Source organism: Belonocnema kinseyi, chromosome 7 (assembly GCF_010883055.1).
Source record: "Belonocnema kinseyi isolate 2016_QV_RU_SX_M_011 chromosome 7, B_treatae_v1, whole genome shotgun sequence".
Classification (NCBI taxonomy): Eukaryota; Metazoa; Arthropoda; class Insecta; order Hymenoptera; family Cynipidae; genus Belonocnema; species Belonocnema kinseyi.
In genome coordinates, this window is record NC_046663.1 from 76,847,055 (window position 1) to 76,863,988 (window position 16,934).

Here is a 16,934-nt window from a genome sequence, read left to right on the forward strand (position 1 = left end):
TAATTCATCATTTGTGTGCTAATTTATGCAAAATTATATTTTGAAAACGTCTTGTCCACGTTTGCAGACCCGCTGAACCATACAAAGTTATTTTTACGAAGGTATTTGTCTGTATTTCTTTGTCTGTATTATATATATATGATAACTTTCGAAAGACTCAGAGGATTATATTGAGCTTTGGCACACTATTTCAAGCCCTTAAAAAAGAAAGACAAGTTCTTTCCGCAGCAGTTTTTGACCAACAGTTCTGGTGTTGTCCATGGAAAAAGCTTTTCCTAAAATAAAAAATGCAATCTTACAACAAAATTATACGAAATACGAACAAAATTTCAAGAAAAATTCCGTTTGAAGCCGAGTCAATGTCAAAATACAATGTCCTTAGTCAATTTTCTTTGTTCCTACTTATGTCTGGTCATTTGTTCATAATAATTAATAAAAGTTAAGGTCTTATCGTCAATAATTTCTTCCTTTTATCCAATCCTCTACTATTTTATTTTCAGCGCTATTTTATACATTTTAGCTCTTCGAGAACTATGCTCTTTGTTTGACAGTGAAGTGATGCAAACAGCTTTTGAAAATTTACAACTTTATGACATTCAATATTCGGACCTATAGTGCGTGGGAATTAAAACTGTGCACGATATCAGTTTAGTCATGTGTATATTATTAGTGAAAACTCAGTGAAAATTTAACTGGCACTGATGCTAATAGCTGTGATCCACATGCACACCTTCTCCGTCACAATTACTGACTTTTAGAACTAACTCATTTGTACTCAGTGCTTATTCTATAATACCGCGGTAACGCGAATCTTGTACCCACTTTTTCATTATTTTTCTGCAGAATCATCAGATAATGTGATGCGAATCGAAGGGTGGCAAGAAGAATCACTAAGAAAATCGGTAAAATTTTGATACGAACACATCTAGAAATAATCGAAAGTTACTACGGCGAGCCAAAAAGAAAATCCTCAAAATGCGTTATCCATATTGCAGGGATATTTATTTTTTCTGTGTTAGCTGAGAAAGTGGCTAATGTAAGTTTATTGTATATTTATAAGCCAACTTTAAGGTTTCCTCATTCCAAAATAATAAAATTACACACAATCTGTGAAAAATAATATGTTCTCCAACTTAGCAACTTTCTGAAAATTACTGATGCATGAGAAGGATTTATGTAAAGTAAATAAACGTTTTACAGAATTTAAAAGAAAACTTTCTTTAAATTTAATATAAATTACATTCGCTCGGTCTTCTCTAGAAACATTTTTCCATGCAGACAATTACGTAATTTTAGTTAATGAATTATTATTATTATTATTCGGCTTAAGATCCTCTAATACAAGTATGTAGGCCGAATCTGATCTTACTATTAGCTGCTTAATATTACTACTGAAGAATTAATATTAACCTTTAAATAATAATAGAATTCATTTATAGGCGATCTATGGTACTGATGTCAATTTATGAATACACTATTTATGGCTTGCCATTCTAATAGTAAAAAAAATCATAACAAGAAAATTAAATACTGGCATTATTTATCTCAAAATTGATTCAAGTAATATACGTTGAACCTTTGTTTTCAATTAAATAACTAAGGACAAGAATGCCTTGCGAACTGCGACGCTCAGTAAAACCACACGGAGAAAAAGATATCGCACAATGATATCGCAAAACCTCTATATTGCAAGAAAGCGCAATATGATAACGTACAATCAGGTCCCGGAGCTTTGAGCGATATTATAATGCACTAATATCACAGAAAAAAATTAAATTAAATTTTGTTGATGTCGTCCACTACAGCATCAATAGCAGCAGTGAGAAAAAGGCAGAGTATGAGTGAGTTCGAGCTATAAATCGGGACACCATATTTAAAACAATCACAAAAAAAGTAAAAATTCACTGCAGGTAAAACCTGCAACGGTTAATGATTAAACACATTTCGGCGAAAGTTTCACTGAGGTTAGGATATCATTTAGCAAAAGCGCAAAATGTAACTGACAGATGGGAATCCCCATTTCTCTCAAATTTAATGAATTTAAACGACTTCTTTTATTATTATCTTCGATTCATGTAAAGTTTGTCTGGCAATGATCATTTATGTTCCGGTGAATCTTTCACCTGGAATCGATGTAAACTGTATCTTTAATTTTTTCTGTTTGTACAATTATGCGGTATATAACGTAAAAACTTGCAATGTACGATATCACGATTTTGCGCTATCATAATGCGATAATTACGATATATAGTGCAGGAATTACGGTATAATATATATTGTAATTCATGCGATATAGTTTTCTCAGTGCAGGAGATAAAGCGGCTTGGATTTGGCGGATTAGATTAGGGCGTAACGTTTAAGTAACCCATAGTTGATTTTTCAATGGTAAAAAATTCAAATTTCAAATTGCAAATGAAATAAAACGAAAAATTAAAAGCAGTTTGTGTTTCAACTCAAATTGCGCGATCGTGAATTGGAGTTTTCTTAGATTAATTTAATTTAAATTCATGCTGCTAACCAAATAAAAAAGAAAGTCTAAAAGAAGCTCATGTTTTAAATTGAAATTGGTGGAACTAAATAAAAATTAAATTATGGTGAAGCGATCATAAGGAACCAAGATTAAACTAAAACAAATTGGCATTCGCGTTTTGACATTTTTGCCATTAAAAATTAATTTCCTAAAACTCCGAATAACGGGTAACCTGTCAGGTGGTGAAACAGGGTTGCATATCTATCTCACCCTGCCACTATCAGCTATTTACGTACACTACCGCCGGAAATTGTCGGTACGATCAGCAAAATTACTATTCAAAACCACTGCTGACTTTGAAACGTGATTACTCGTTGAAAAATAAAAAAATACTTGCTTACAATTCCTTTTTTTAAAGAAATTTCTCAGAACAAACTCTTAAAAACTGAAATCCATGCACATCTTATCTCTAAGAATGCTCGTTCTTACAGCCTTGCCTTCGTCGATTTGCCTCGCCTCGCAAGCATGTCCCTACTTTCTCGCTTTGCCTTGCATTTCCAAACTCAGCCTCCGCGGCTAATACCTAATACTTAGCCACTCTCGACAATATTTATAATTTTCTTAGACCGAATTTCTCTTTTATTTACCATTATTTCTTTACCATTCCTCTTCCTCCTTACTTCTCTTCTTCACCATACTACCCATCACGCCCTTCAGTCCTGCTACGGCCCTTTTGTCCCTCTTTTCATGCAACAATGCCACCATGCTTATCCAACTCCTTTCTACCTCTTCACACTCCTCCAACCAGTGCTCCACTTTTGCATCTCCCTTCCTGTGTAATTCACACATCCTCTTCTCCCTAGAAAGCCAGAATCTATGGGGACGACGGCTGACACTTGCGGCCGCTAGGTTCGCTAGTGCGTGTGGAGATACACAAGACGACGGTTCCAACGGTGGCGATCTGCTATTCGAACTGTATCAGACCTTCATAACGTTGAAGTGATACATTAAAGCACTATTTTCGAAATTGTTGACATTGCCTTGTGCCTGCGTATGAGACATATATCTACTCACGGCGCTGCCCTCTAAGCCAGTGGTCAGTAAACTTTTTGCTTCCTTTTCAGCTACGGTCAAGTCCGTCTTGACTTAATTTTTTTTACTGCATTTGGTCCATTCTTGGATCTCAGTGTAAGTGAGCTTACTCCAGCAGTAGTCTTTTGTCCACAGTCAGTTCAAAGTAAGGAAATACAAAAACTTTAAAATTTCTAAGTAGCAATGTGAAAATAGCATAATCTGAATCTATGAATTTTCACGATTCCAATGATATATGACTTGCCGGGAAAAGTCGAAAATTTGAAGGAGTTTAATGTCAATAAACTTTAGCTTAACATTCAACTCAATACCAAATACTTCTTGAAATTTCAACCTTTATAGACAAATTACATGTATTTGGAATCGTAAAAATACGTAGATTCCAAATAATCTTTCAAATCACTGAATGTAAAACTTAGGAAATTTTAAATCTCAAATTTTTAATTTCAAATTTTTCCCGATTTCCGAATAAAGGACCCCTGATGAAAGGGATGTTCTGGCCAAGCCAGTAGGTGCCTGACCAGAAGGTAGGTCGTTAGTCAGCCCGATCAGGGTACTGTGACATGATCCAGAGCGTGCTGACCACTGCTCTAAGCTGAGCTTGACAAATCGCCGTCCCCTTCAAGAACCACAGATTCCTTGGCCTTACCACAGCGATCATATCATGACTTGAGGTCATGAGCATGAGTACTTGGAACGCTCGCTTTTTAGCTCGATTCCCATATAGAAGAATACCTCATGTCAGTTACCCAGGGCTGCGATACCTTTCCATTCAGACCCGCAGGTTAAACTTCTCAAGGTCTCTCGTCCGGAAAGACACGTATGGCGTTTGAAACGATTCGGTTTCGCTTCATCTTCTATACGTTTGAAAGAATGAATTGTTGAACGTGATATTTTTACCACATAATCCAAAGGCACTCATAACATTTTTTACAGAGACGTTTTTTCGGAAAATGTTCTTGTTTCTTTGTCTTAAATGAACATGTTTTTTTTGTGTCTTACTATTGTGTATACTGGGCTGCCGGTTTTAGGCACAAAATAAAAAAATATGCTTAATTACAAAAAACAAAACATTTTCAAGAGAAAGCTCTCTAATAAAAACGGTGTAATAACCTTTAGATGTTATGGCAAAGATATTACGGTCAACAATATTCATCCTTTCAGGCGCATAGTGGATCAAGTTAAACCAACACGTTTATTAGCTTTTAAGTCATCCTTCAAAAATATTAAATATGAAATATGATTTTTTCACTAAGAAATGTTAATTTCTTTCATTTGATTGTACACGGAGAAACCATTTGCTTAAATATTTGCTAAAAATCAGACTAGATTTTACTATTTTTAGTTTGCAATGAAGGGACACAGCGGAACTTTTGTAATGTTTCCTACTGCTAGTAGTAACTAGCAACTACATGCCGTACTAAGAAATTCATTAAAATAAAATTTTTAAATGTTGCATTTATTTCAAAAAAGGTTTAAAGTATTTACAAAGCTCTGTAGTAAAGCAGCAAGCAATGCCAATTACTAATTTAGGTAGAAACAAATTCTAAATTTCTTGCATTGATATCTGCAGAAGATTGCAATATTTGCAAGGGACTACAGTAACGTCGAGAGAGATCGGCGCACTGATTTAGTAAGCGACTTAGTAAAAATTGATGCAGTCTAATTAGCAGAAGAAAAAAAATAAAGGCACCATGCGTAACGTAGCGTTGAAGGTTACGACACACGTATCCTTTACACAAGCATACGACGTAAATGCAGACTTATTTATTATGGGATCTTGAACTCTTTCGCACTATTATATTGATTTAAATTGCAATTGTACAGCACACATGATTATAGATAGTTTATACAATATTATATACATGCAGGAATATTATATAAAAAGCTGAAACAGAAAAATGTGATTAAAATAAAGCTAGTGACAATCGAAAACGGGTCTCCAATGAAGCAACACGGGGATATTCTATCCTGCTAAAGTAGATAATGAGGCCCAGAAATTTATCGCCTTTAAGAATTAAAGGCTAGCACTAAAATTTATTTCCATTAAATTATTAATTAATTGTTCACAGTGATGGCATTCTTCAAATTCTAAGCACTATATTTCAACGTAATCAAATATTCTAATATCGAGGTTTAAAAATAATTTTTTGCTCTTTATGGAATTTTTTTTCAATTGTAACCTTTCCAATTATCATAATTTATTGTAATAAGGATATTTGCATTAAACCATATTAAGTGATTGATAAATTTAAGGAATTTTAGTAGAGCGTTGGTCGGCTGACATCGGTTACCCTCGGCTGCAGTCGGTCCAACGCTAGGCTCGCTTACTAAGTCACTCACTAATATTCGAGAGCGATCTTCCGAATTTGTCTTAACCCATAATGTAAAAAATAGAAAGTCTCATAGTATAATTCATATTTGCACAGACAATAGCAATTCCTCTTACAAATTTAGTTTTTCATGTTATTTTAGGTACTTATTTCTTCTAATCTTTTTATATAATTGAATTATGTCTCTACTAATTTATCCTATTTAGGATTTTACTATAAAAAACTAAGACTTCGTATTATCAATAGGAAAATTTAATATAAGAATAGTATAGCTTACGAATATTGTATTAAAATATACGAATTATCGCATTGGTACCTCGATCGTAACCCAATTTAGTCATTTTTACAGTACAAAGTTTCTCAAGGTAAGAAGTTTAATATTTAGTTAATTTCAATTATTCCGATAACAAGTTATTGTTTGTATCAATCGAGATTAATATAAAATTATAGAACTTAAAAGTTTACTTTAGTTTCTTTCTGCTATTTGAGTTTAGTCCTGGCTTTAATTTCACGTGAACTTATGCTAAAATTAAAATTTATTATTTAATTATAATTACAGGCAATACGGTTTCAACACTATAGTGTCCTATTATACCTACGGCTTCCAGTTATTAAATTTTCGGAAAACCATTGTAATTTGAATTTCTTGTTTATGCAACATTTAAATTTAAAATCGTTCAATTTACTGTATTCCGGAATTCTACAAATAAAAAGTAACACACTGTCTAGTAGGACCAGTAGATATAAGAGACAATTTGATTGAATAAAACAGAAGGAAAAATTGGAACGCGTCCAATTTTCAATGAATTAAATTAAAATGTTACGAATTTCAAATTTTTTAAAATTTGATATAGCTAAAGTTTGAAATGCTTGGGAATACAAAAATTAAAATAGAGTCGGGTATGGTACCAATATGGGGCACGGTATAAATTACAAACAGTACTTGTCTTTGTGTGTATAGGAGTTTTTCAATGAATGTCTTTCTTTTCTATGGAGAAATAGTGCTATAATGTAGTTTCTGTTTTAAGATACGTGCCAGAACAGTATTTATAAAAATGCAGCTTTGGCCTGAAGTATAAAAAAGTTATTGTTTAGTAGCAGGAGGATTTAGATTCACTTCTTATATTACAAATTGACTCAATAAACGTTTTACATATACTCATGTCTCTATTCTGTGCTGGTCTCGGGCCTGGTCGACACAGAAACGGAGATAACGCACGGAATTAATAAATTAAAAATTAAACAAATGTTAATTTATAGTTATATTTAATTAATTCTTTATAATTTCAAACTTATAATTAATTTTTTTAATTTTATTTAATTAAAATTTTTTAATTCAAATTTTTAAGTCTTATTTCATTTAATTAAATATTAAATGTCAGTGAAAAACGGTTGTAGTAATGACATAAATTACCTGATAATGTGATCCTTATACTAGAAAGTACGGAGATCAAAATAACAATTTAATTATAATTCATTGAAAATTGCGTCCAAAGCCCGGTGCCATACCTCATTCTCCCCTGCATTATAAACCAAGAAAATTAAAAACTAAAAATTTTACATAGATATATTGAAAACCTTAAAGAAAGTTATTGCAACGTAACAAACTTAAATCTTAGATGATTGTTACTGGAGAGAAAAGTAAAAATTCGGAAATTTTAACATCAAACCTATTAATGTATAATTGAATAGATGTAAATTGTTTCAATTTTGTGTTTCTTTATTTAAAAATGTTGAAAATAATATATTCAAAATAGATAAAACTCGAACGTAAAATGGAATTTTGGTAAAGAGACAATATTACGTATGCAGATTTCCTGTAAAAATAATAGAAAATTTTCTTTTGTTTTGAACTATTCTTAAATATTCTGAGTAATTTTTCCAAATAATAGTCCTTTAAAATTTTCCCAGGAATCTTCAGACAATGTTTATAATATCTTAAGACCTTTAAAATCGTTAAAAGATTCGAAATTATATATTTTTTAAACTTCTGAATATTTCGTTAACTTTCTCGATTTTTTCAAAATAAACAAGTTTGTATCTGTTATTTACACATATGAATTGAACGAAAATTTAGCGATTCAAGGTTTTTGTGTTTAAAAAAATGTAGTTATAAATTGTTTAGTTTTGAATATTTGATGAACAATTCTTCATTCTAAATAAACGGTCAAATATTTCTGAATATTAACATTTTCTTTTTCTTAATTTAAACTTTTTAAACTTGCTTCATTAAAAATATTACATTTGAAACTAAAACAACAGATAGCTTATAAAATTTTAATCGGAAGTTTACATTTCATAACTAATAAGGCTTTCGAGAAAAAAGCATTTAATTTTGAATGTCAAATTCTGTAAATTATCTAATTCTAGCAGATTTAGAATCCCCCTATAGAATCGATGAATTATTATTTCATTTCGAATGCACAAGCTGAAGTTTAATTTTTAAATAATTAATTAATTTAAATTTACAGTCGATCATCTTAAAACGTATTACGTCAAAAAATGTCAATTTCAATAGCCATTAATCTTATATTGTGTAAGTCTTCAAAACTGCATTTTAAAGTTTATTTAGTTCAAAATATAGCCCTAAGAATTAGCATCTAAAATGGAAGATTTTGATGATATAAGATTTAAGAATTACGCATTGTAAACTAAATAGCTTTATCGTTTAAAAAGTTAACAATTTAAGTAAGCATTCAAAAAAAGTTTAAATCAACCATATTTTTAAGTGCAGTATGTATCTTGTGATATGAAATTTGTGATATTTCATGTGTTCGGATAGATTTTTCTTTTAAAAACTTGTAAAAATGATTGTCAACAAATAAATTCACTCTCATTTTCTGATCTTGTAAAACTTCAGGATATTTTCCGGTTTTCTAGTCCACGGCTACCCTTAAAGATGATCTTTTAGAACATAATTATGCTTCTTAAATGATAATCCGTATTTCGCGCTTAGTGTCTGGGAGCGTAAGATACAAAAAGTTTCATTGAAAATTTGAAACTTGTCACGGGAAGAATTCAAACGTTGCATGGTCACAGTTTCATATGCTTCATGAAACATTGGTAGATGGGGAAGATATTATTTTGCGCACGCACAGATCAGTTTGACTGTTAAAGCCAGATTAGGATTTATTTTATGTTATTAGCTTTTTGTTATAGTTATTTAGTTTACGTAAGATATTTGTTATGCTGCCACAAAATAAAAAAACACTTTTTAGCGTCGAAGCCGTTAAAAAATTGCAATATTATTTTCACATCAAATAAAAGAAATTAGGTCAATGAGATTGCAAAAGAAATGTATTTTTTCTATCACCTAGTTAGAGAGGCATTTCCGAATATGATCTAAAATGAATGTAAAAAAGATCAAAAGATTCCGCGTGTAAATTCATGTATAATCATAAGATTTTCTTTCACCTCTTTACAGAGATATTCACAACGAGAACTATAACTGCTTCTTATACAGCGATAACGTCGAGAACGTTCTCTTTTTGTACGATCTTTTTTCCATCATTTGAAGGAATTTAAAAAAATTACTCCCTGTGGGGACTAGCAGGAAAAGAAGACCAGAGCCGAGATGTGAGGTGCAGTTAGCAATAAAGTTTCCTGCATCGAGACATTTGGGTTGAGGGAGCGGTGAGGAGGAGAAGTGGAATATAAAATTGCACAGCACTTTTATTCCCTTCTGTTTTCCGAGATAAAGTATGCGACGTGCCGGTACTGCTGGGACCGCGAATGGGACGAGCAGGCCACGGTGGTCGATCTTCTAGAGAACTCCATTTCCTCAGAGTGAATATCGCGTCCCATCAATATTTTCTCTGCGCTTTTCGCATTCGTTTTACGTTTATATCGCTCTCTTTTATCCTATGCTATAGGTCGTTATGTTTTCATCATCGCACTTTACATTGACAAACGAAAACGCAGTCCAGGGAGCGACGCCTGTCTCTTATAGCGTCGTGGCGTATCCGCTGGCGAATTTATAGATCAAAGCCTTCTAACAGATTGCAGAAGTAGCGAAAGAACTTTTCTGCAAGCTCCGTTCCCGAGGGAGGAACGAATCTTGCTGCAGATAGATCCACCAACTCTATCACTACGCAAAAAGCTGATTAAATTATTCTTGAAGAATGCTGCAACTTTTCACGATTATTCTTGATTCACTTCTCTATATTCTTCTCAAAAATTGTAAAATAACTGACTGTTGGTCAATTATTTCAAGTGCGTAGCTGTGTTAAGAAATGGCTGACTCAAAATGAATGATACTACTGAAAAACATTTGTGACTTGCTTCGAATGACCTATATACGACAATACAATATGAGTATGTGACTTAAAGTGACGTATACTACTTTAAATTTTACAAGTCTGACTTAAAATTACTTATGTTACTGAACCATATACACGCTGCCTAAAAAGTACGTATTCTACTGGATGAAATACACTTCTGGTTTTAATTGATCTATACTGCATGACAATCTGAATATTTAGTTTGAAATGACTTATACTGCTTTATATTTTGCAGGGCTGGATTTAAATTACTTATACTACTAGACATCACGTGTCGCAGAAAATAATGTACGATTTATTTACTGTGTTGATATTGAAGCTCCAATGTTTTCGCTCGCTTTTCACATCTCTTGTGTCTTGCATCTTTTTCTGCTATTTCAATGGGACAGGTTATTTGTATAGGTTCATTTGACGTATTATTAAATTATTTTCACACTTCAAGTAACAAGAAGTTTTCCCCTTGCTTGGAAATTCCTTGCTGTTGATTTTCAAGTTATAAGCCCTCTATTACACGCACCCCCTGGTTGAACACCGATACACGCGTCGTATCTATGAAATACGCAATCGGTGGATTAAGTAAATAAATATTAAAAATGCATTTTTCGCATTTCTTGAGATAAAAGGTGCAAAGACAAATAAAGAAGTCCATAAATATAAAAAGACAATATATTTTTACTCGTCAATCGAAGTAAATAAATCTATACAATTTTCTAAAAATCTTGAATTCTCGTAACATGGAGATCATTTTTAGTTCTTCATGCATCAAGGACGTATGAAAAAACTTAGGACTCAACATTAGTACATGGTACCTATCGCATTATCCCCAATTAGGTAGTGAAAATAGCGCAAAAAAGGCTCTACTGAACTGTTAAGCAACGCGAGCGAGAGCAAGAGGAGGGAAGGGGACGACGTCGCGCACGAAGCGCCTAACCAGGGATAAAGAAAGCTGAAAGCGCGAGTAATGGAGTAATGGAGTGTTCATTTTGCACGTAAGATTAACATTGCGGAACTTTAACAGTCATGTAGCACAATTTAAAAATTATTTGTTTTTAATGATTTAGATTCTAGAAACTAATATGAGAATGCCTAATTTTTTAACGGAGTTTGGAATTGTTTAATCTGTAACGCGTTAAGTTTAATTTCATTAATTTTCACCATTTACAATTAGAAAACATATCGTTTTAAGAGTTCATAGAATAATTATTTCTTTAATAGTTCATAATTTTAAAGAATTTGTTCGTACAGAAATCGCATTGTTTTAGGTTAGAAAAATATTTTCAATCACTTTGAATTTTACTTGATACTCCATGACATGATACTTATAAATAACATATGAAATACCTTTGAAATTTCTATAATTTTCTAATTTCTATAATCTATAATTAGATTTATACATTCAAAATTGTTTAGTTTCAGTTCTTTAATATGTAATTTCTAAAATTCAAGTATTATACATGAGATAATTTTAGACATAGGTATTCAAAATTTAATTTGTTTGTTTACCAATTTAACCAAATATTGGAAAATTTAAGCTATATAATTACAGATACATGATGGTAGCATTCTAACCTTAAAATAACGTACATATATCGACAAATGGGTTGACAATTATTGTCATAGTGAATAAGGAATCAGATATCGGAGCCTGGCCGACTATCTGAGATTCTCACAACAGAGGGATCAATGACAAACAATGTCTAATAAGTGTTCCCTTGATTTTACAAAAAGAAGTGAAAATTCTATTTCTAAAATCCTAAGTCCTTTTTGAAATTTTTTCGATTTGTTGCATCGTACCAAAAATCTGTTAAACAATGTGTTCCTTGAGAATCAGTTGGGTGATACTCGTAATGAGAGGGCCGAACTTTTTGCTAAGCACTTCAAGTCTGTTTATAGTGTCACTGGGATGGAATTAGGAACAAACCTCTATCGTGTACATAGATCCGGGAGATCTTGTGGTGGGGGAAGTTCCCTTACAAAGACAAAAAGTTTCGCGAATTGGCCACCGCGCAACATGGCGCACTATTCGAGTAGCAAGGAAGTTGAAAACGTAAACTCAATTGCTAATCTCATAGTCGGAACAACTACTAGAATCGTGCAATTCGTGTCCGCAGATGTGTAATCTTGAGTAGCTGAAAAAATGCCGATTAATTGTTCAGTATCAAAGTTTGAAAGAAACATTCATAAATTTAAAGAAAGAAGATTTACTTTTAAATTGCCAAGTGATCCTGTTTTGCGAAGAGAATTAAAATCTGGTGTTCCTGGTGTAATTTTTTCCGTTCAGCAGCTAAAATAGCTCATATTTGTGAAAATCTTATTTTCAGATGGTGATATTATTAGACTGTGTCAACCGTCATTAAGAAGGGCAAATTATTCATCTTGCTCTGATACAATATCCTCGTTTAAAAAATGGTGTCCAACCAACAATATTTAGTTATCAGCAGAATGGTTTTGCGAGAAATCGAGAAAAAGTTTGCGAAAACCGCTTCATTCTACTCAAAGTATATTTTCCAAATGCATCCATATTATTTAAGTTAATAAATACATATAAAAAACGTTAATTTAATCAAATCCCAGTTTTCAACTAAACCATAACTACTATACTATTACGCAACTAATGGCGATTTCTGGAATTAAGCGGAAGCTTATTATTATTATTATTATTATTATTATTATTATTATTATTATTATTAGAAATAAAGTGAAACAGAAAATCTCAGCATGTTTTCATTTATCTTGCGGTTCAATGCATTGCATAATTTTTTTAAATTCATCAATTAATTAAATTTGATTATTTACGTAAATATTTTATAATAATTTACCACACTTTAATTTTAAAAGACTGCGGTTTGGACTCATAGCTTTTTAATTAGCAGATTTTTTCCATTTTGGATATTTTTACTGAGATTATTACTAAGTTGACAATTTCTAAGTGAATCGTGAGATTAAAAATTACTATATATTTAACTTGATTTAACAATTCACAAAAAAAGGCTCAACAAGTATTGTGAAGACTTTCAAAAAACCCACGTGCGATTAATTAAAATATTTAGGTTCATAATTTTTACCAAATATAATTTTTTGTATATATGTGTTTTTCTTTTGCTTTAGGCAAGAGTCGTAATTTTCATAAAATTTTTATTTCCAAAAGATTATTTTATTCCTTAAAAGGGTCTTAATATCTCTATTTGTCAAGTTTTTATATAATTGTGATGAAGCTTTAAAGGAATATAATGAACTGTTGTAAATTACAGTTAAATAAATATACCGACTTTTATCTAAAGCCGAAGAAAAACACAAGTATGCAAATACTTACAATGAAATAGATAATTATGACCTCAACTATTTTTTTACTATTTACAGTTGGCTAAACACCTAGAATATCCTTAAAGCTTCTTTCAGTAGATGGTTTTCAGTACATGGCTAACTTAAAATGACATATATACCATTTTAAATTCTGAATATTTGGCGTACAATGACATATTTTTAAACTTCCCAGATCTAACCAAACATGACGTATATACTACTAAACATTATGCATGGCTAATATAAAATGATGTATCATTATGGATTTTAACCTCCGTATGTCCCAATAAGTTAATATAATAATAATAATAATAATAATAATAATAATAATAATAAATTATGTAAAAATAATTGGCTCACTTAAAATCTCCTATGCTTTTTCAAAATTTGAATGTCTGACTGAAAATTACATTTACTATTTGACATCATACTTGTCGGCATGAAAATACCGTATACTACTGGGAAACACGGGTGTCTAGCTAAAAATGACTTACACTACTTAAAAATCGTAAGCAGTAGAATTTTTCTATTTGCTTTCACAAAACTCTCTTTAAAATTAAAAAAAAAACAATATGAAACTTCAAAAAATACAATTATGGTAAAATTGTACTTTGAAAAGGAATTCCAGCGAACTGTTTAAACAATTTTAGCACCAAATTTTGGGCACCAGACGATACGCAAGTTGGAACTAATGTTGCAAATACACATACCTATAAGCAGCAAGCTGTTATATAACTTCATTTAGGTATGTGTGGAATCAATAGAACGAATATTTCTTATCGTCCCAAAGCAAATATCATTGATTTGAATAAATATGCCACAGAATTTAAAGCTTCATTATGGAACAGAAATGCAGTATCTTGTTTCGATTAAGTATTTATAAGGTCATGAATAAACCCTGCTTTTCGAAGATTATGAAGCCTTATTTTATAAATTTAACACTGCATTTAAAAAATGCATCCGGGTTTTTAGTAGGCCTTTTTCAATAAAATACCATGTCCCACAAATAAAATTAAAACTCGATAATAATGGATTTATTTTCTTGCCCCAATAAAAAAAAATTTTAAAACACCGTTGTTTTTAAAATGGGACCATTATATTAATTACTGATTGTACTTTTCCAATTTTTCACTTTTCTCCAATTAAAATCGAATTTCTGCAAAGCCCAGGCAATCAACAAAAATGCCATAAAAAGCAAATGCCATACAAATGCACGGGTACAGAGCAATTGGAGAAAAATTCAAAGTTTGATATACCGTAAAAGTAAAAAGTAAATGAACCAAGTACATGTTTATCTTTCTGCATATTTAAATACCCGTAAATATAACTTAAAAGCCGAGTAAAATGATGACACAGATAATGTTTGAGAGTGATCAGGAATAGTAGGATGCATTTCCGATAGAACGCGTAGTTTTGTATGTGACAGTGTGATATAGCGATTGACGACGAGGACCCTCGAGCCGGAAGTGTTTATATATGCAGACACGTACTGTACAAACGAATGTCTTTACGCGCATTTGCGTTGATTACAAACTCGTTTTTAATCATATGTAATCGTGGAGGAATAAAATATGTATTTTTATCAATAACTACGTTTCACACGTCCAAGTAATTCAATTTACTTTTAAAAAATGCCACGCTTTCTCTAAAAGCAAATTTATATAGAATTCAACTTTGCTTTTTTTCCTTTCAGTATGAATTTTCAAAGCTTTTAAGCTTCAACCCTTGCTTGATAAACCCGGATAGAAATATTTTTTTTAATTTAAAAAATAAGAATACGATAAATGTGATAACTTTTTGTGAAAATGGGCCTTTTTCAAAAAATCCGTTTAAAATGTACGTTTGAACAATTTTAAATGCCTACAATACATTTCAATTTAAATAAATTTAATCATCAATTTAAATTTAAAGAACTTCAAAATTAGACACTATTTTCAAAATAAAATATGTAACCTAGTATCATCTCAATTTTTGAAATTATATTCTGTAAAATTTGTAAACAAAATTATCTAAGAATCGAAAGCTTTAATAGTTAAACAAATCCTGGTCAGAAAGATTCACAAAGAGAAATCTAGTTTAAAAACTTGGGGATCATTGTTAGAAATAGGTGATTCAGTCTAAAAATAGTAAAGGAATTCATTTTCACGTTGGGCCATTTCAGAAAGGTTAATGTACAAATATTGGGAATACCAATTAAATGATTCAGACTGAGCGCTTGTCGCTGGAGTAACGAAAGGTTCGACTTTAGGGGACTAAGTGTAAGAACGCGTTTAGAGTCGGAGCTAAATTAGAGGAACGAAAGGAAGTGCAAGTTATAAGGAAAGTAAGAAAAATAAAAAGATTCTTATATACGTTTCAAAATATAAAGCAGGTGTTGTAGAATTATCTTCAGACATTCCAGTAATGCATCTCGAAATCGATGATTAATATAATGATAAAGTAGCTGAAAAAATCTTTTACTTATGATAACTGCACTCAATCTATTTGAAAAATTATGTAATTGCACGTACGGTAACTTACAAACATAATCGAGCGCTCGAACGCTATGAAGAATCGCACCCGTTGGTGATCGAAAACCTTACCTTAACAACCGAAAACCTCTAAGCCTATACCGGACGCTCCAGCCAATTACGCTAATGTATCGCTCAAATTCTGTTGACAAAATCTCTGCCAAGATTTTCGCTAATAAACCTGAGATAACAGAGGAATATATTTTTTCTATTTTTTCGGTTTACGAATTATATATGAATAGGTGGATTTACAAATGTCCCATCAAAACATTTCCATTTAATTAATTTAAATCTTAATAGTGAAATGTTCGATTTAAATATTAATTTAACTTGTGATTTCTTTTTAAATTAAAAAGATCGGGAATTTAAGGGATTTATTACTTTAAGGTGTATTATAAGTAAAAAATATTTAAATTTAATTTTCTAATACAGCTTAGAAAATGGAATGATTATAGTTCTACTAACCTTATTTAGTAAAAATCTTACAGTGAAAACAAAATCAGGGAATAATTTATAAAATTTTTCTAACAGCTAGTATTTATTTATACATTTTAAAAAAGTAGAAGAATGCACATTATGTGATATAATAAATATTGAAATAGTATAATAAGTTGAAGGCTTGAAGTATACATAATTAGATAACGAAAGTAACCGAAATTGTTTAGGAGAGCGAAATAACTTTCCGTAAAATCGAAATCAGCCTATAAAGATAAAAAAAAGTTACTCCCGAGCTTAAGTGTTTCTGAATAAAAACCAAAAATGTATGATTAAACAAAAGTATCCAGTTCTGAGAAATAAAACGTAGAAGTTTACGATCACAAAGAGACAGAAAAAACTTACTTCTTATATATTACAGTCTGTCAAGTTAAAGCGTGGGTGGCTTTACTCGCAGTCGGTAAGGTGTATCGACATGATTTTGGTGTCAAAATATTAAGAAGAGCTCCCT